Below are 21352 nucleotides of genomic sequence, written 5' to 3'. Positions count from 1 at the left end.
GACTTTGTAAAGGCAATGGATAAAAATGCAAAAGCATATAAGTATCTCGCTGATAAATTTCCAAGGTTGAGTGAAGCAAAGACTGGAGTATCTGTCCATTCAACCACAAAAAGCCGTACACTCCATAGAGGTGGCCTTTATGGAAGAGTGAGCAGAAAAATCCTTTACTTACACATAAAAAGTGTAAGGCTCATTTTAAGTTTGCCAAAAAACATGTGGGAGTATCCCAATGTATGGAGGAAGGTGCTGTGGTCAGATGAGACTAAAATTAAACTTTTTGGCCATCAAGGTAAACACTATGCCTGGGGCCAAACCAACACAGTTCCTCGCCCCAAGAACACCATCCCCACAGTGAAACAAGGTGGTGGTAGCATTATGCTGTGGGGATGCTTTTCGACAGCAGGGACAGGAAAAATGGTCCTAGTCGAGGAGAAGATGAATAGTGCGAAACACAAGGATATTCTTGAGCAAAACCTGTTTCAGTCTGACAATGATTTGAGACTGGAACGGAGGTTCATCTTCAAGCAAGACAATGACCCAAAGCATACTGCTAAAGCAACACTCAAATGATTTAAGGGGAAAATGTGTAAATGTTTTCGAGTGGACTAGTCAAACTCCAGATATTAATCCATTTGAGAATCTGTGGTCAGACTTGAAGCCTGCTGTTCAGAGGAAACCATCTAAGAGCTCTTTCACACATACTGTATACACTTACACAAGTAGACCCATTTAAGTGAATGGGTCTGCGCACATGTCAGTGTGTTTCCATGGACCGTGTGTCGGTGGACAAAACATGCTGACATATCCATTTTTTAGCAACAGCATGGGCAGCAAAACGTCCCACACACATGAACATTGATGACCCATGGATGACATCAGTGTATCATCAGTGTGACACGTACCAGCGCTTGGGAATCAGTGGTACTGTTTGGGCTGTTTCTGGCGCTGGGGGATGAAGACAGCTTACCATCATTGTCCCATGCTCTGTCTGCGATCAACACAAGCAGGTGACAATGTTGAGAGTTGTATTCAAGTGTAAAATTAAGAATAATAAAAAAAAAAATTACATTATACTCACTTTAACACCTACTCTCCTGAAGCCACTGTCCCCTGTAAACAGAAATAAAAAAACAATCATATCCCTCACCTGTACACCTGTTTTGAACAGCTGACATGTGCCCGTAATAGGCACGGGCAGAATCGCGATCTGCCCGCACCTATTAACTAGTTAAATGCCGCTGTCAAACGCAGACAGCGGCATTTAACTACCGCTTCCGGCCGGGCGGCCGGAAATGACGTAATCGCCGACCCCCGTCACATGATCGGGGGTCGGCGATGCGTCAGGATGGTAACCATAGAGGTCCTAGAGACCTCTATGGTTACTGATGACCGGTGGCTGTGAGCGCCACACTGTGGTCGGCGCTCACAGCACACCTCCATTTCTGCTACATAGCAGCGATCAGCGGATCGCTGCTATGTAGCAGAGCCGATCGTGCTGTGCCTGCTTCTAGCCTCCCATGGAGGCTATTGAAGCATGGCAAAAGTAAAAAAGTTAAAAAAAATGTGAAAAAAAAAAAAAAATAAATAAAAGTTTAAATCACCCCCCTTTCGCCCCAATCAAAATAAATCAATAAAAAAAAAATCAAATCTACACATATTTGGTATCGCCGCGCTCAGAATCGCCCGATCAATTAAAAAAAAGCATTAACCTGATTGCTAAACGGCGTAGCGAGAAAAAAATTCGAAACGCCAGAATTACATTTTTTAGGTCGCCGCGACATTGCATTAAAATGCAATAACGGGCGATCAAAAGAATGTATCTGCACCAAAATGCTATCATTAAAAACGCCAGCTCGGCACGCAAAAAATAAGCCCTCAACCGACCACAGATCACGAAAAATGGAGACGCTACAAGTATCGGAAAATGGCGCAATTTTTTTTTTTTTTTTAGCAAAGTTTGGAATTTGTTTTCACCACTTAGATAAAAAATAACCTAGTCATGTTAGGTGTCTATGAACTCGTACTGACCTGGAGAATCATAATGGCAGGTCAGTTTTAGCATTTGGTGAACCTAGCAAAAAAGCCAAACAAAAAACAAGTGTGGGATTGCACTTTTTTTTGCAATTTCACCGCACTTGGAATTTGATTTTTTTTCCCGTTTTCTAGTACACGACATGCTAAAACCAATGAAGTTGTTCAAAAGTACAACTCGTCCCGCAAAAAATAAGCCCTCACATGGCCAAATTGACGGAAAAATAAAAAAGTTATAGCTCTGGGAAGGAGGGGAGTGAAAAACAAACACGGAAAAACGAAAAATCCCAAGGTCATGAAGGGGTTAAAGATATTTGCCCCATATAGTGCTGCACAAACGTTGATTATGGCCCCATACAGACACTTGCCCCATTTAGTGCTGCACAAACGTTATGGCCCCATAAGATGCTCCATACAGACAATTGCCCCATATAGTGCTGCACAAACGTTGATTATGGCCCCATACAGACACTTGCCCCATATAGTGCTGCACAAACGTTATGGCCCCATAAGATGCTCCATACAGACAATTGCCCCATTTGCTGTTGCTGCAATAAAAAAAAACAAAAAACACATACACGCCTCTCGTCGCTCAGGCCCCCGGCACTTTCGATATTCACCTGACTTCGTTTCGGCGCCGCTCTGTCTTCAGCGTCTTCTTCACTGACGTTCAGGCAGAGGGCGCGTACTAACCACGTCACCGTGCCCTCTGACCTGAGCTTCACTGCTGAAGATGGAGCGGCATCCAGAACGGGGAGCAGGTGAATATCACGCATCGCAGCACTCCCCCTCCCCATTATACTCACCTGCTCCTAGCGCTGTGCAGTCCCTGCTTCCGCAGCTTCTTCCTGTACTGAGCGGTCACCGTTACCGCTTGTTACAGTAATGATTATGCGGCTCCATCCCTATGGGAGGTGGAGCCGCATATACATTACTGTAACGAGCGGTACCATGTGACCGCTCAGTACAGGAAAAAGCTGGGGCGCCGGGGAGACAGGGGCCTGCAGGGACCGCGCCAGGAGCAGGTGAGAATAATTAGACAGTCCCCCCCCCCCCCGCCAACCTCTGGGTATGACGCGAGTATAAGCCAAGAGGGGGGGACTTTCGGCCCCAAAAAATAGGCTGAAAATCTCGGCTTATACTCGAGTATACAGGTCCTTCTCAAAAAATTAGCATATAGTGTTAAATTTCATTATTTACCATAATGTAATGATTACAATTAAACTTTCATATATTATAGATTCATTATCCACCAACTGAAATTTGTCAGGTCTTTTATTGTTTTAATACTGATGATTTTGGCATACAACTCCTGATAACCCAAAAAACCTGTCTCAATAAATTAGCATATCAAGAAAAGGTTCTCTAAACGACCTATTACCCTAATCTTCTGAATCAACTAATTAACTCTAAACACATGCAAAAGATACCTGAGCCTTTTATAAACTCCCTGCCTGGTTCATTACTCAAAACCCCCATCATGGGTAAGACTAGCGACCTGACAGATGTCAAGAAGGCCATCATTGACACCCTCAAGCAAGAGGGTAAGACCCAGAAAGAAATTTCTCAACAAATAGGCTGTTCCCAGAGTGCTGTATCAAGGCACCTCAATGGTAAGTCTGTTGGAAGGAAACAATGTGGCAGAAAACGCTGTACAACGAGAAGAGGAGACCGGACCCTGAGGAAGATTGTGGAGAAGGACCGATTCCAGACCTTGGGGAACCTGAGGAAGCAGTGGACTGAGTCTGGTGTGGAAACATCCAGAGCCACCGTGCACAGGCGTGTGCAGGAAATGGGCTACAGGTGCCGCATTCCCCAGGTAAAGCCTGGGAACCATAAACAGCGGCAGAGGCGCCTGACCTGGGCTACAGAGAAGCAGCACTGGACTGTTGCTAAGTGGTCCCAAGTACTTTTTTCTGATGAAAGCAAATTTTGCATGTCATTCGGAAATCAAGGTGCCAGAGTCTGGAGGAAGACTGGGGAGAAGGAAATGCCAAAATGCCTGAAGTCCAGTGTCAAGTACCCACAGTCAGTGATGGTGTGGGGTGCCATGTCAGCTGCTGGTGTTGGTCCACTGTGTTTCATCAAGGGCAGGGTCAATGCAGCTAGCTATCAGGAGATTTTGGAGCACTTCATGCTTCCATCGGCTGAAATGCTTTATGGAGATGAAGATTTCATTTTTCAGGACGACCTGGCACCTGCTCACAGTGCCAAAACCACTGGTAAATGGTTTACTGACCATGGTATTACTGTGCTCAATTGGCCTGCCAACTCTCCTGACCTGAACCCCATAGAGAATCTGTGGGATATTGTGAAGAGAAAGTTGAGAGACGCAAGACCCAACACTCTGGATGAGCTTAAGGCCGCTATTGAAGCATCCTGGGCCTCCATAACATCTCAGCAGTGTCACAGGCTGATTGCCTCCATGCCACGCCGCATTGAAGCAGTCATTTCTGCCAAAGGATTCCCGACCAAGTATTGAGTGCATAACTGAACATTATTATTTGATGGTTTTTTTGTTTGTTATTAAAAAACACTTTTATTTGATTGGATGGGTGAAATATGCTAATTTATTGAGACAGGTTTTTTGGGTTATCAGGAGTTGTATGCCAAAATCATCAGTATTAAAACAATAAAAGACCTGACAAATTTCAGTTGGTGGATAATGAATCTATAATATATGAAAGTTTAATTGTAATCATTACATTATGGTAAATAATGAAATTTAACACTATATGCTAATTTTTTGAGAAGGACCTGTATACGGTAAAAGAATTTCAAATGGCAACTTTCTGGCTTTAAGAAACACTAAAAGAAATCAAGAACAAAAAATGTGGTAGTCAGTAATGGTTACTTTTTTAACCAAGCATGGGGAAAACATTATGGAATCACCCTGTAAATTATCATACCAAAAAATAACACCTGCATCAAATTAGATCTGCTCGTTAGTCTGCATCTAAAAAGGAGTGATCACACCTTGGAGAGCTGTTGCACCAAGTGGACTGACATGAATCATGGCTCCAACACGAGAGATGTCAATTGAAACAAAAGGAGAGGATTATCAAACTCTTAAAAGAGGGTAAATCATCATGCAATGTTGCAAAAGATGTTGGTTGTTCACAGTCAGTTGTGTCTAAAATCTGGACCAAATACAACAAAATGGGAAGGTTGTTAAAGGCAAACATACTGGTAGACCAAGGAAGACATCAAAGCGTCAAGACCAGGAAACTTAAAGCAATATCTCTCCAAAACAGGAAATGCACAACAAAACAAATGAGGAACGAAAGGGTGGAAACTGGAGTCAACGTCTGTGACCGAATTGTAAGAAACCGCCTAAAGGAAATGGGATTTACATACTTAAAAGCTAAACAAAAGCCATCATTAAAACCTAAACAGAAAAAAAACGAGGTTACAATTGGCCAAGGAAAAGCAATCGTGGAATGATAATGACTGGATGAAAGTCATTCAGTGATGAATCGCGAATCTGCATTGGACAAGGTGATGATGCTGGAACTTGTGTTTGATGCCATTCCAATGAGATTTATAAAGATGAATGCCTGAAGAGAACATGCAAATTTCCACAGTCATTGATGATATTGGGCTGCATGTCAGGTAAAGGCACTGGGGAGATGGCTGTCATTACATCTTCAATAAATGCACAAGGTTATGTTGATGTTTTGAACACTTTTCTTATCCCATCAATTGAAAGGATGTTTGGGGATGAAATCATTTTTCAAGATGATAATGCATCCTGCCATAGAGCAAAAACTGTGCAAACATTCCTTGAAAAAAGACACATAAGGTCAATGTCATGGCCTGCAAATAGTCTGAATCTCTATCCAAGTGAAAATCTTTGGTGGAAGTTGAAGAAAATGGTCCATGACAAGGCTCCAACCTGCAAAGCTGATCTGGCAACAGCAATCAGAGAAAGTTGAAGCCAGATTGATGAAGAGTACTGTTTGACACTCATTAAGTCCATGCCTCAGAGACTGCAAGCTGTTATAAAAGCCAGAGGTGGTGCAACAAAATACTAGTGATGTTTTGGAGTGTTTTTTTGTTTGTTTTTCATGATTCCATATTTTTTTCCTCAGAATTGAGTGATTCCATAATTTTTCCCCTATGCTTGGTTAAAAAAGTAACCATTACTAACTGCCACATTTTTTGTTCTTGATTTCTTTTAGTGTTTCTAAAAGCCAGAAAGTTGCCATTTGAAATGACTTTAGTTTTGTGCCATGTCTGTGATCTGCTTTTTTTCTACAAAATTAAACTACTGAAGAACATCCTCCAAGGCCAGTGATTCCATAATTTTTGCCAGAGGTTGTATAAGGATCTTGGCTGTATCATGTCCTTAAAGATTAATTTCTTACATTCACATCTAGACTTCTTTCCACCAAACTGTGGAGTGACGCGCACAGTGGGAGATTTCACCAAGATATTAAGGCTATGGAGAAAAGAGATCAAGGAAAATGCAATCCATCAATGCTTGTAGATTACCGTTGGACAATTATAAGACATGATCCAATGCAGGAGTACAAGAAACAAGCAAAACAGTTGTCACTGAATGAGGATAAAATTTGGTAGTGCAATTTGTGCAACTGTTTATTTTGATAGAGGAAATATATACAGTGGGGCAAAAAAGTATTTAGTCAGTCAGCAATAGTGCAAGTTCCACCACTTAAAAAGATGAGAGGCGTCTGTAATTTACATCATAGGTAGACCTCAACTATGGGAGACAAACTGAGAAAGAAAAATCCAGAAAATCACATTGTCTGTTTTTTTTATCATTTTATTTGCATATTATGGTGGAAAATAAGTATTTGGTCAGAAACAAAATTTCATCTCAATACTTTGTAATATATCCTTTGTTGGCAATGACAGAGGTCAAACGTTTTCTGTAAGTCTTCACAAGGTTGCCACACACTGTTGTTGGTATGTTGGCCCATTCCTCCATGCAGATCTCCTCTAGAGCAGTGATGTTTTTGGCTTTTCGCTTGGCAACACGGACTTTCAACTCCCTCCAAAGGGTTTCTATAGGGTTGAGATCTGGAGACTGGCTAGGCCACTCCAGAACCTTGAAATGCTTCTTACGAAGCCACTCCTTCGTTGCCCAGGCGGTGTGCTTTGGATCATTGTCATGTTGAAAGACCCAGCCACGTTTCATCTTCAATGCCCTTGCTGATGGAAGGAGGTTTGCACTCAAAATCTCACGATACATGGCCCCATTCATTCTTTCATGTACCCGGATCAGTCGTCCTGGCCCTTTTGCAGAGAAACAGCCCCAAAGCATGATGTTTCCACCACCATGCTTTACAGTAGGTATGGTGTTTGATGGATGCAACTCAGTATTCTTTTTCCTCCAAACACGACAAGTTGTGTTTCTACCAAACAGTTCCAGTTTGGTTTCATCAGACCATAGGACATTCTCCCAAAACTCCTCTGGATCATCCAAATGCTCTCTAGCAAACCTCAGACGGGCCCGGACATGTACTGGCTTAAGCAGTGGGACACGTCTGGCACTGCAGGATCTGAGCCCATGGTGGCACAGTGTGTTACTTATGGTAGGCCTTGTTACATTGGTCCCAGCTCTCTGCAGTTCATTCACTAGGTCCCCCCGCGTGGTTCTGGGATTTTTGCTCACCGTTCTTGTGATCATTCTGACCCCACGGGGTGGGATTTTGCGTGGAGCCCCAGATCGAGGGAGATTATCAGTGGTCTTGTATGTCTTCCATTTTCTAATTATTGCTCCCACTGTTGATTTCTTCACTCCAAGCTGGTTGGCTATTGCAGATTCAGTCTTCCCAGCCTGGTGCAGGGCTACAATTTTGTTTCTGGTGTCCTTTGACAGCTCTTTGGTCTTCACCATAGTGGAGTTTGGAGTCAGACTGTTTGAGGGTGTGCACAGGTGTCTTTTTATACTGATAACAAGTTTAAACAGGTGCCATTACTACAGGTAATGAGTGGAGGAAAGAGGAGACTCTTAAAGAAGAAGTTACAGGTCTGTGAGAGCCAGAAATCTTGATTGTTTGTTTCTGACCAAATACTTATTTTCCACCATAATATGCAAATAAAATGATAAAAAAACAGTCAATGTGATTTTCTGGATTTTTTTTTCTCAGTTTGTCTCCCATAGTTGAGGTCTACCTATGATGTAAATTACAGACGCCTCTCATCTTTTTAAGTGGTGGAACTTGCACTATTGTTGACTGACTAAATACTTTTTTGCCCCACTGTATATATCTTGGTACTGTGTAGTAGCCAGTAGATATAAAAATAACAGTCTATGCCTGATGAAGAGACCTGTGTAGTCTCGAAAGCTTGCAATTTGTTACCATCTTTTCAATTAGCCATTAAAAGGTTAACCACTAAATTAATTAGCCAATTAAATTAACCACTGAGGACTCTCAATCTACTATATAATTGTCTAAGGGTCACTTCCGTCTGTCTTTCTGTCACGGATATTCATTGGTCTCGGCCTCTGTCTGTCATGGAAATCCAAGTCGCTGATTGGTCGTGGCAAAACGCCCACGACCATTGCCACGACCAATCAGCGACAGGTGCAGTCCGGCGGCAACATGGCCGCTCCTTCCTCTCCGCAGTCAGTGCCCGCTCCATACTCCCCTCCAGTCAGCGCTCACACAGGGTTAATGCCAGCGTTACCGGAGCGCGGTGTAAGGCTACTTTCACACTAGTGTCGCCGTCGCAGTGCGTCGGGCCGACGTACCGACGCATCCTGTCTCAACGCTGCACAATGGTGGCAGCGGATGCATTATTACAACGCATCTGCTGCCCCATTGTGAGTTGCGGGGAGGAGGGGTCGGAGTTCTGGCCGCGCATGCGCGGTCAGAAATGGCGGACACAAGGCACCAAAAAACATAAGCAACGTTTTTTGGTGCCAACGGTCCGACGCAACCGTCGCACGACAGTGGCGACGTGTCGCAATGCGTCGCTAATACAAGCCTATGGAGAAAAAACACATCCTGCAGACAACTTTGCAGGATGCGTTTTTCTTCCAATACGACGCATTGCGAGGGAGGCCAAACAACACTAGTGTGAAAGTAGCCTAACACACTCCGATTATGCAGCTATTAACCCTGTGTGACCAACTTTTTACTATTGATGATGCACATGCAGCATCAATAGTAAAAAGATCTACTGTTACAAATAATAATTAAAAAAAACCTTATTCTCACCCTCCGACGTGTCGTCCTGTCCTCGGCAGTGCAAGTGGCAGGTTCCGGTGCTAAGGATACTATGCGACATGGACCTACCATGACGTCACGGTCATGTGACCGCGACGTCATCACAGGTTCTGCGCTCATACCAAACCTGGAACCGGAAGCTGCCACACAGGCGACAGGACTACAAGGGCCCTTTAGAAGGTGAGTATGTTTATTTTTTAACCTGTTACATACGTGGCTGGGCAATATACTACGTAGCTGGGCAATATACTACGTGTCTGTGCTGTATACTACGTGGACGCGGCACCAGAGCAAGTCTTTTTTTTCGTTCTGTTTTTTTTTTTTATTTAAGTCCGGAGTCTCCTCCCCGTTTGCGCATGCCTCCCACCTCACAACCGCCCCTCCCCCCTCTCTGCTTGAGGACGTCATACTCACATACTACAGCGATGCCTGGTCTCAGCGCCTGCAGCTCGTCCTGTGTGAGCGGTCACGTGGTACTGCTCATTAAGGTGATTAATATGGGCGCATATTCATCACCTTAATGAGCGGTACCATGTGACAGCTCACGAAGAAAGAAGCTGCCGCGCCAGGACAGAGCTGGGTTCGGCGCGTTGTGGAAAGGTGAGCATGACAGCCAGGGAAGACGGGGGGGAGGGGGAGGATGAAGGAGGGCGGAGGGAGGATGGGGGAGCGAGCCATGCATGCAAGGAGGGAGCAGGAGTCGGGGAGGTAACTGAGCCATTCATACAAGGGGGGAGCTGGGCCATTCATACAAGGGGGAGGAAACTGAGCCATTCATACAAGGGGGGAGAACTGAGCCATTCATACAAGGGGGAGGAAACAGCCATTCAGGAGGAAACAGCCATTCATACAAGGGGGAGGGAACAACCATTCATACAAGGGGGGACGAAAGCTGGGCCATTCATACAAGGGGGAGGATGAAAGCTGGGCCATTCATACAAGGGGGAGGAAACAGCCATTCATACAAGTGGGGGAAGCTGGGCCATTCATACAAGGGGGGGGGGAAGCTGGACCATTCATACAAGGGGGAGGAAACTGAGCAATTCATACACGGGGGAGGAAACTGAGCCATTCATACAAGGGGGAGGAAACAGCATTCATACAAGGGGGAGGAAAGCTGAGCCATTTATACAAGGGGGGGAGAGCTGAGCCATTCATACAAGGGGGAAGCTGAGCCATTCATACAAGGGGGAGGAATGCTGAGCCATTCATACAAGGGGGGAAAGCTAGGCCATTTATACAAGGGGGGGGAAGCTGAGCCATTCATACAAGGGGGGGGAAGCTGAGCCATCCATACAAGGGGGAGAGCTGGGCCATTCATATAAGGGGGGAAAGCTGGGCCATTCAGACAAGGGGGAGGAAAGCTGAGCCATTCATACAAGGGGGGGAAGCTGAGCCATTCATACAAGGGGGGGGAAGATGAGCCATTCATAAAAGATGGGAGGGGGGAACAATTTGAGTGGGGATGGGGGGAATTATTATATGTGTGGTGAGTTTGAGTGGGGATGAGGGAATTTATTATGCGTGAGGACAATTGGAGTGGGGATGGAGGGATTTATTGTGTGTGGGGATAATTTGAGTGAGGATGGGGGATTTATTATGTGTGGGGAGAATTGGAGTGGGGATGGGGGATTTAATGTGTGGGGGGATAATTGAGGACACAAAATGAAGAGCAAAGGGGAAGATGGGGAAACAGTATTGGGGAATGGGGGGCATGTATGAGGAAACAGTACTGGGGAATGGGGGTATATATGTATGAGGAAACAGTACTAGGCAATGGGGGGCATGTATGAGGAAACAGTACTAAGCAATGGGGGGATGGATGAGGAAACATTACTAGGCAATGGTGGGCATGTATGGGGAAACAGTACAGGGGAATGGGGGCATGTATGGGGAAACAGTACAGGGGAATGGGGGCATGTATGAGTAAACAGTTCGGGAGGATGGGTGCAGACAGTATGGGGAGCAAAAGAGGGAATGTATGCGGGCACAGTATGAGTAGCGATGTGAAAAATGTATGTGGACAGAGTACGGGGAGTGAGGGTGATGGGATGTGTGCAGACAGTATGGGGAGTCAGGTGCACAGGCAGTATAGAAAGCAAGGGGGTAAATATATGAGGGGACAGTATGATGAGCAGGAAGGATGTGAGAGGAGACAGTATGATGAGGGAGTGGAATAGTGTGATGAGATAGTATGGGGGGAGAAAAGTGAGTGGGCACAGAATAGAAACGGAGTAGTGGGTTTGTAGCATGGGGGACAGTGTAAGGACACAGCCAGGAGGGGACAGTATACCAAGGAGGGGGAGTGTGATGAGAGAGTACAGTATAAATACTGGGCCCTATAGGGGGGAAACAGTGTGAGTGGACAGTGTGAAGAGGGGGGCCGGTAAGGAAAGGAGAGGTCAGTGTAAAGAGCATGTACCATAAGAGGGACAGTGTGGGGGTCATGTTTTGTGCTGACAATATAGTGACGGGCAATTTTTCATTCAGGAGCATTATAATGACACTTGTATCTTTAAGGGCATCATGTGGAGATTTTCAGCAAAAGAGTGGAGAAGATGGAGGTCTGCAGAAACGGCTGTGGATGAGAAAACTCATCATGGGGTCTGGACAAGATGAAGAAAAGAAGGAGAACGGCTTCAGACGTGACATCATCCATCAGGTACCTGGATGTAAATGTTATTTGTGATACTAAGTAACACTCATGTTTTATTTATGTTAGGAGCATTAAAGGGGATGTCCAGGTTTGTAATGAGTCTGCAGTCATTCTTTGTGACTGCAGACTTCTGACTTCTCACAGTGCGCACTGCACGCTGTCAGGATTCTCTCATGCCGGCGATTTACATACAGTGGGGCAAAAAAGTATTTAGTCAGTCAGCAATAGTGCAAGTTCCACCACTTAAAAAGATGAGAGGCGTCTGTAATTTACATCACAGGTAGACCTCAACTATGGGAGACAAACTGAGAAAAAAAAATCCAGAAAATCACATTGTCTGTTTTTTTAACATTTTATTTGCATATTATGGTGGAAAATAAGTATTTGGTCAGAAACAAACAATCAAGATTTCTGGCTCTCACAGACCTGTAACTTCTTCTTTAAGAGTCTCCTCTTTCCTCCACTCATTACCTGTAGTAATGGCACCTGTTTAAACTTGTTATCAGTATAAAAAGACACCTGTGCACACCCTCAAACAGTCTGACTCCAAACTCCACTATGGTGAAGACCAAAGAGCTGTCAAAGGACACCAGAAACAAAATTGTAGCCCTGCACCAGGCTGGGAAGACTGAATCTGCAATAGCCAACCAGCTTGGAGTGAAGAAATCAACAGTGGGAGCAATAATTAGAAAATGGAAGACATACAAGACCACTGATAATCTCCCTCGATCTGGGGCTCCACGCAAAATCCCACCCCGTGGGGTCAGAATGATCACAAGAACGGTGAGCAAAAATCCCAGAACCACGCGGGGGGACCTAGTGAATGAACTGCAGAGAGCTGGGACCAATGTAACAAGGCCTACCATAAGTAACACACTACGCCACCATGGACTCAGATCCTGCAGTGCCAGACGTGTCCAACTGCTTAAGCCAGTACATGTCCGGGCCCGTCTGAAGTTTGCTAGAGAGCATTTGGATGATCCAGAGGAGTTTTGGGAGAATGTCCTATGGTCTGATGAAACCAAACTGGAACTGTTTGGTAGAAACACAACTTGTCGTGTTTGGAGGAAAAGGAATACTGAGTTGCATCCATCAAACACCATACCTACTGTAAAGCATGGTGGTGGAAACATCATGCTTTGGGGCTGTTTCTCTGCAAAGGGGCCAGGACGACTGATCCGGGTACATGAAAGAATGAATGGGGCCATGTATCGTGAGATTTTGAGTGCAAACCTCCTTCCATCAGCAAGGGCATTGAAGATGAAACGTGGCTGGGTCTTTCAACATGACAATGATCCAAAGCACACCGCCAGGGCAACGAAGAAGTGGCTTCGTAAAAAGCATTTCAAGGTCCTGGAGTGGCCTAGCCAGTCTCCAGATCTCAACCCTATAGAAGACCTTTGGAGGGAGTTGAAAGTCCGTGTTGCCAAGTGAAAAGCCAAAAACATCACTGCTCTAGAGGAGATCTGCATGGAGGAATGGGCCAACATACCAACAACAGTGTGTGGCAACCTTGTGAAGACTTACAGAAAACGTTTGACCTCTGTCATTGCCAACAAAGGATATCTTACAAAGTATTGAGATTAAATTTTGTTTCTGACCAAATACTTATTTTCCACCATAATATGCAAATAAAATGTTAAAAAAACAGACAATGTGATTTTCTGGATTTTTTTTTCTCAATTTGTCTCCCATAGTTGAGGTCTACCTATGATGTAAATTACAGACGCCTCTCATCTTTTTAAGTGGTGGAACTTGCACTATTGCTGACTGACTAAATACTTTTTTGCCCCACTGTACATGCGGTCACGTGCTGACTAGACATGTGTGGCCTCACTCTATGAAAATGAACTGAGCGAGGCCGGGAACGTCTAGTCGGAATGTGGTCAGAAGTATACAAATCACATGCTTGTGCTGACATGACTGTCCACCGGCAAGGCAGAATCCTAAAAGTGTGCAGTGTATATTCACTCCCTTAAGTAGCGGGCACACGTGATCGCCCGGCGGCTGCAGGAAGCCTGCGGCTGCGACTACTTTTCCTGTTGTTGAAGAGAAATGAATATTCACTGCGAATATTTCTCTTAAGCAGTGGGCACAGGAGTTAGCCACGCTGCCCTGCCGCTGCAGCTCCCCCTCCATCTTCTGAGACACTCACTTGAGTATAAGCCGAAGGGGGCTTTTTCATCTCAAAAAATGTGCTTATCCTCGAGTATATACAATCAGAAAATATGGTAAAACATTCCTTTCAGGCCAACTCCTTAGTCCACGTTCACATGTCCATATGTCTGTGTTTATTTTGGTATCATGGATGAAAAGGACCAGTACAAGTCTATGGGTCCATAAAAGACATGTACAGCACACGGATGGTAGCAGTGTACAGTCTATTTGCTGTCTGCAATTAACATTGCAATGGATAGCAGAAGATTTGCAATTCATCCATCAATGAAACAGCGATGGCAAAAATGGACTCACAGATGACATTGATCCAAATAACTGATGACACTGGTACCATTTTTTCACGCACGTGTTTAAGCACTGACGTGTGAATGAGACCTTATCAGTATATTCAGTAGAAAAAGCTTGGCATTATCTACAATGTAACTGTGAAATTTTGTAGAATTTATTCCCAAGGACTTATACGGCCTGAAAGTACAATAGATTGTGAATGCAGGTAGATATGGCAGAGACAAGGCTCTTCTAGCTCCCCACTCATTACTACAAGATTATTGCCTGATGAAGGTGCACCAGGTCTACTGGAACTACCGTACATTAGTGAGACACATGACTTCCAATTGAAAGGCCTTTACGTTTAATAAGTTGGAACAGCGCACATAAGGAATAGCCAAACACTAAAGGACAAGAGTCCTGGATTCTGCTTTTGTACCAAACCATAAGAGATATGAGCTTTACCATCACTATGAGCGATCCCAGTACAAAAGGAAGAACTGTAGAGCACAGGCAAGGGAATAAAGACTTCTGCAATCCAGTGATGAATTGTGCATGGAAATAATGTGTGCTGCATTTCCAATGTATGTAAATAAACCAGCATCCGTCCTGTAGAATACAGTAGATCTCTCATCTACTTAATATACCAGCAAGTCTTCAATGTTATTGGATATTTTCTACATTGCAGGCAGCGTGGTTCACATTAAGGTTCAAATCCAGGCTCATGACGTCTAAGAAATTGCTGGCAAAAAGACGTCTGCTTCCATGTGTTAATAAGTAAATCTGCTGCACAATCTGTTGCATTCCCTGGTAATGGTCTTTTCTGTAGATTATCCAGCATTTAACCTAATCAAGATGTTCTTTCCCAGTATTACTGTACAGGCAGCTTTGCACAATTACTCGTCTTGGCTTCACATTCTTTCAAACATTCTCCGCTGATTTCATCAAGGCCCGTCCTGAGCAGACGGAACAGCAATAAGATCATGTACATCAATGTGGGGGCTTAGTACTGACTATGGATCGCTGCAGCCCAATGCAGATCTCTTCCTCCTAACAGACTCCCCTTTGGGCCTCGTATGCTGGCTTATTTTTACCCCACTTTCCTGTCAAAATAGTGTACATGATTTTCATTGTGTTCACCCTCAACATGGCCAGCTACCCAAAGACTGAGGTTCTGCGAGCACTGCACATAATCAGTGCTGGAAGGAGACTTTGGAAGAAATAGGACTCTACAACTGAAGTCATACATCTACACACACCTTAGCCACACTCTCTGAGGAACATACCGTATCTGTATTTCAGGAATGTGAAATGTCAGAATACTACTATAGACAATGATTTAGCTCAGCTTTTCTTTCTTTCATCACATTCCCGAGACTCAGAAGTTTCCACACATGTGGTTTGCATTTGATAGCTTGTCCATAAATGGTCTTACTTGGGTCAAACATTTTGCGCAGCCTTCCATAAGTTTCTCACAAAAAGCAGTTTCAATTTTGCATTATTAATTCTGACAGAAATGATTTGTAAACCTGTTTTGGTCGCACAGGCTTTTAAGGTACCGTCACACATAACGATATCGTTAACGATATCGTTGCTTTTTGTGACGTAGCAACGATATCGTTAACGAAATCGTTATGCGTGACAGCGACCAACGATCAGGCCCCTGCTGGGAGATCGTTGGTCGCTGGGGAATGATGAGGACTTTATTTCGTCGCTGGATCACCCGCTGACATCGCTGAATCGGCGTGTGTGACGCCGATTCAGCGATGTCTTCACTGGTAACCAGGGTAAACATTGGGCTACTAAGCGCAGGGCCGCGCTTAGTAACCCAATGTTTACCCTGGTTACCATTGTAAAAAGTATATAAAAAAAAAAAAACACTACATACTTACATTCCTGTCGCGTCCTTCAGCGTCAGCTTCCCTGCGTCCCCCAGTGTCAGCGCTGGCCGGCCGTAAAGCAGAGCACAGCGGTGACGTCACCGCTCTGCTTTCCGGCCAGCGCTTACACAGTGCAGGGAAGCTGACGCTGGGGGACACGACAGGAATGTAAGTATGTTGTGGTTTTTTTTTACTTTTACAATGGTAACCAGGGTAAACATCGGGTTACTAAGCGCGGCCCTGCGCTTAGTAACCCGATGTTTACCCTGGTTACCCGGGGACTTCGGCATCGTTGGTCGCTGGAGAGCTGTCTGTGTGACAGCTCTCCAGCGACCACACAACGACTTACCAACGATCACAGCCAGGTCGTATCGCTGGTCGTGATCGTTGGTAAAGCGTTAAGTGTAACGGTACCTTTACCCTTCTGCACCTACATTATCTATGGGATTAAGATCAGGGCTTTGTGGTGGCCATGCCATTACCTTAATGTGTTATAGCTAGGGTTGAGCGACCTTTACTTTTATGGGATCGGGTCGGGTTTCATGAAACCCGACTTTTTCAAAAGTCGGGTCGAGTGAAATCGGCCGATCCTATAAAAAAGTCGGGGTCGGCCGAAACTCGAAACCCAATGCAGTGCATTGGGTTTCCAATGGTTCCCAGGGTCTGAAGGAGCGGAAACTCTCCTTCAGGCCCTGGGATCCATATTAAAGTGTAAAATAAAGAATTAAAATAAAAAATATCGCTATACTTACCCTCTGACGCGCCCTGGTACTAACCGGGAACTTTCCTCCTTCGAATCAGCGCTTCCAGGACCTTGCGGTGACGTCGCGGCTTGTGATTGGGGCGGCCGCGCGACCAATCACAAGCCGCAACGTCACGCAAGGTCCTGCCAGCGCTGAATCTTAGGAAGGAAGGCTGCCGGAAAGAAGCAGGGCGCGTCCGAGGGTGAGTATATTCCTATTAGGTATATACTCACCCTCGGACGCGCCCTGCTTCTTTCCGGCAGCCTTCCTTCCTAAGAATCAGCGCTTGCAGGACCTTGCGTGACGCCGCGGTGACGTCGCGGCTTGTGATTGGTCGCGCGAGCGGTCACATGGGCGGCCGCGCGACCAATCACAAGCCGCGACGTCACCGCAAGGTCCTGGAAGCGCTGATTCGAAGGAAGGAAGGTTCCCGGTTAGTACCAGGGCGCGTCAGAGGGTAAGTATAGCGATATTTTTTATTTTAATTCTTTATTTAACATTAAATATGGATTCCGATACCGATTTCCGATATTGCAAACATATCGGAAATCGGGATCGGAATTCCGATACCACATTCAGAAGATCGCCGACTTCATGGCCGACCCCACACAGGGGTCGGGTCGGGTTTCATGAAACCAGACTTTGCCAAAAGTCGGCGACTTCTGAAAGTGGCCGACCCGTTTCGCTCAACCCTAGTTATAGCCATAATGCCATAACTTTTGAAGTTTGCTTGGTGGTTATTTTCCAAGGCGTAAAGGGAATCTGTCTGCAGGTTTTTGCTACCTCATCTGAGAGCACGGCCAGAAAAAGTGCTGTAAAAACAACACAAAACTCATCTGAGAGCAGCACGATGTAGGCAAAGAAACCCTGAATTAGATGGAGTCCACAAATCCTATTGGATTTGAAGAGTGTTTGTGTGGAAGAAAGGGCCAAATCACACATGCGACTAGCTTCTCCATACAGGAGGAGTTTTGAGGCGGTCATCAACAACAAATGCTTCTTTACGAAATTTTAAATACATTTCAGTAAGCGAGTTCAATACTTTTTCCCGGTTTTATTTCTCATTATTACACAACTTAATTTATGGACATCTATGGTTTGATTTTTTTGCCTGTATTGAATGGAAAGGTTGAAACCAACATCTGGTGAGAATTTCATATCAATAGTATATTTAGAAATACATTTACTTAGAAAAATGGTGATGTGTTCAATACTTATATCATCAGCTGTATACATACATATACACAAAAATTACTGACACCACCCACTGATTAAAGAAGTCTATTGAGTGCTAGCGAATACAGTATGCCTTTTACCAATTATGTCAAGCCGCATACTTTCAGCAGTGGCTGTACTTGGTACTGGATATCTGCCCCATCCAAAAGAAACGGACCAAGCTGCAAGAAGCTGCGGTACCATGCACAGCTGCCTGGTAAGAAATGATGTTGGATGATCTCCGTAAACTAGTAGCAAGCAATACTCCATAACATAGGCAACGATAATGCACATAAATACTATAAGGCTTACTAATTTTAATACACTCAATTCCTACTCAGGAAGAAGCCAAGTCGGCCACACTGAAAGATTGGGTTGTATTTAATTTGAGCAGGTGATAACTAAGTGGTAGCGAGTTGTACATCATTATAACACAAATATTAGGATACAAACTTTGATACCAAAGACAGTTTATGGATGGGACCCCTATTGTCCAAGTGTACGACACAGCAAAAAAGGACCTGGAAACTATATGCAGAAACTTTGAAGACCTAGGCCGGAAAGTGAAGAAACTGGGAGGACAGGTCGTCTTCTCATCCATCCTCCCAGTGTACTTGAAATGGACCAAGGAAATTGAACAGGATTCTAAAGTTGAATAAGTGCCTTCATCGATGGTGCCATGAGCAACGTTTTGTGTTTCTTGAACATGGAGTGAATTACCTCTATGATCAACTCCTTGATAGAAATGGGTTGCATCTTACGAAAACAGGAAAACACATATATGGTAGACACCTTGCTACACTCATCAGGAGAGCTTTAAACTAAAGCAATATGGTATGGGAGACATATGGCCAGAATAAAACACAGAGCTAATGAATTCTTTTGAGAATCCTGCTATTATAAGTGGAAAGATAGAAGAAAATCAACAAATTCTGAATGAAAACAGAGGAGCAAGAGAAAGACTACAAACTAAAATGTGTCTATACAAATGCACAGAGCATTAGAAAGAAACAACGAGCTTGGGTAGAAGAATGGAAAGGACTCTATTATCGGTGTTTACTATAGGCCACCTGGACAAAACTTTCCTTACATTAGATGTCTTTTTTTTTTTCAACACAGTGATGATGGGAGATTTCAACTATCCAGATATTTGTTGGGAATCTCTCTCAGGCAAGAGTAATGGGTCTAGAAAATTCTTATCTTGTCTTCCTGACAACTTTATCTTTCAAAAGTTAGAAGAGTGAACAATAGAATCTGCAATCTTGGACCTAATTTTTACCAACAGGGAGGAAACGGTTGAGAAAGTAAAGGTGGCTGGGAATTTAGGAGGCACAGATCATGATATCCTCGAATTTTAGATTACAAGAGAAGGAAGACCAGCGAGGACTCAGACTTTAAGGATGGACTTCAGAAAGGCAGGTTTTAATGGACTCAAAGAGGGTACGAAAGGTCCAATGGCTGGATTTTCTAAAGGACAGAAATGCCCAAGGATGGGAGATATTGCTAAATGAAATTATCACTGCACAGTAAAAGTCCCAAAAAGAAGGAAGAATTGGAAGCATTTAAAGAGACCAAGATGCATGAACAAATACTTAAACACTTGCTAAAAAGGAAAAAAAAATCCAGAAACACGTGATGGTGTCTCCGCGGTGTTGGATGTTTTGATCTCCCCGAGGTCATTCATCCTTATGTTTATAGTCCTTTTACTAGGCACTGCTCCTAATAGCCAGTTTCCTACTCCACACTGATGAGGGGTAAATACCCCCGAAACTGCTGTCTGTGGATGGATACCATGTTTTGGCATAAGTGGTTTTCCTTTTTGGATGCTGCCCTTCCCGTGGTTGTTCCTTCCCGGTGAAAGACCTGGCTAATTATTGCTTGCGTTGAGAAACACGTGATGGTGTCTCCGCGGCTTTTCTACATGCATTTGCATATTTCCCATAAGGAATGGGGGCAGTGTTCTGGATCACTGCGTTGAGAAACACGTAATGGTGTCTCCGCGGTGTTGGACATTTTGATCTCCCAGAGGTCATTCATCCTTATGTTTATAGTCCTTTTACTAGGCACTGCTCCTAATAGCCAATTTCCTACTCCACACTGATGAGGGGCAAATACCCCCGAAACAGCTGTCTGTGGATGGATACCATGTTTTGGCATAGGTGGTTTTCCTTTATGGATGCTGCCCTTCCCATGGTTGTTCCTTCCCGGTGAAAGACCTGGCTATTTATTGCTTGCGTTGAGAAACACGTGATGGTGTCTCCGCGGCTTTTCTACATGCATTTGCATATTTCCCATAAGGGATGGGGGCAGTGTTCTGGATCACTGCGTTGAGAAACACGTGGTGGTGTCTCCGCGGTGTTGGATGTTTTGATCTCCCAGAGGTCATTCATCCTTATGTTTATAGTCCTTTTACTAGGCAATGCTCCTAATAGCCAATTTCCTACTCCACACTGATGAGGGGCAAATACCCCCGAAACAGCTGTCTGTGGGTGGATACCATGTTTTGGCATAGGTGGTTTTCCTTTATGGATGCTGCCCTTCCCGTGGTTGCTCCTTCCCGGTGAAAGACCTGGCTATTTATTACTAATAGATCACAGACTGCTCAAGTTAACAGTGTTATGTAGCAGCAAAAAAAAAACAAACACAGTTCAGGCCACCACATTTTAAAAAAAGACATTGAAAAACTGGAGCAAGTTCAGAGCAGAGCTATCAAGATGGTGAGGTTACTGCAAAGTACAGTATGTCCTACTATGAACGGTTAAAAGATCTGGGAATGTTTAGCTTGCAAAAAAGAAGGTTAAGAAGACTTAATAGCCGTCTACAAATATCTGAAGATATGTAGAGGGATAATCCTTATTCTCATTTGCACATGGAAACACAAGAAACAATGGAAAAAAAGCTAAAAGGGAGAAGATACAGATTAGATATTAGAAAAAAAACTTTTTGACAGTGAGGGTGATCAATGAGTGGAACAGGCTGCGACAAGACGTGGCGAGTCATCCTTCAAAGAAAGTCTTTATACATAGGCTGGACAGACATCTATCTCAGATAGTTTAGTGAATCCTGGACATGATGACCCTGAAGGTCGCTTCCAACTTTAACATTCTTTGATTATATGACACACCTTTTTCATATGCAGAAATGAAAGTCAAAGTAAAAATTCCAAATCATAAAGTGAAACCT

The 21352-nt window shown here is 44.2% G+C and overlaps 1 protein-coding gene across 6 annotated transcripts in view; it reads right to left on the bottom strand.

The window, feature by feature from the left end:
* The window catches only part of LPP (LIM domain containing preferred translocation partner in lipoma), a 438714-nt gene that overhangs the window by 147423 nt on the left and 269939 nt on the right, over positions 1-21352 (bottom strand). The window lies entirely within an intron of this gene.

The sequence above is a fragment of the Ranitomeya imitator genome, chromosome 5 (assembly GCF_032444005.1).
Source record: "Ranitomeya imitator isolate aRanImi1 chromosome 5, aRanImi1.pri, whole genome shotgun sequence".
In the NCBI taxonomy this organism is placed as follows: Eukaryota; Metazoa; Chordata; class Amphibia; order Anura; family Dendrobatidae; genus Ranitomeya; species Ranitomeya imitator.
This window is presented reverse-complemented; position numbering and strand designations above follow the sequence as displayed.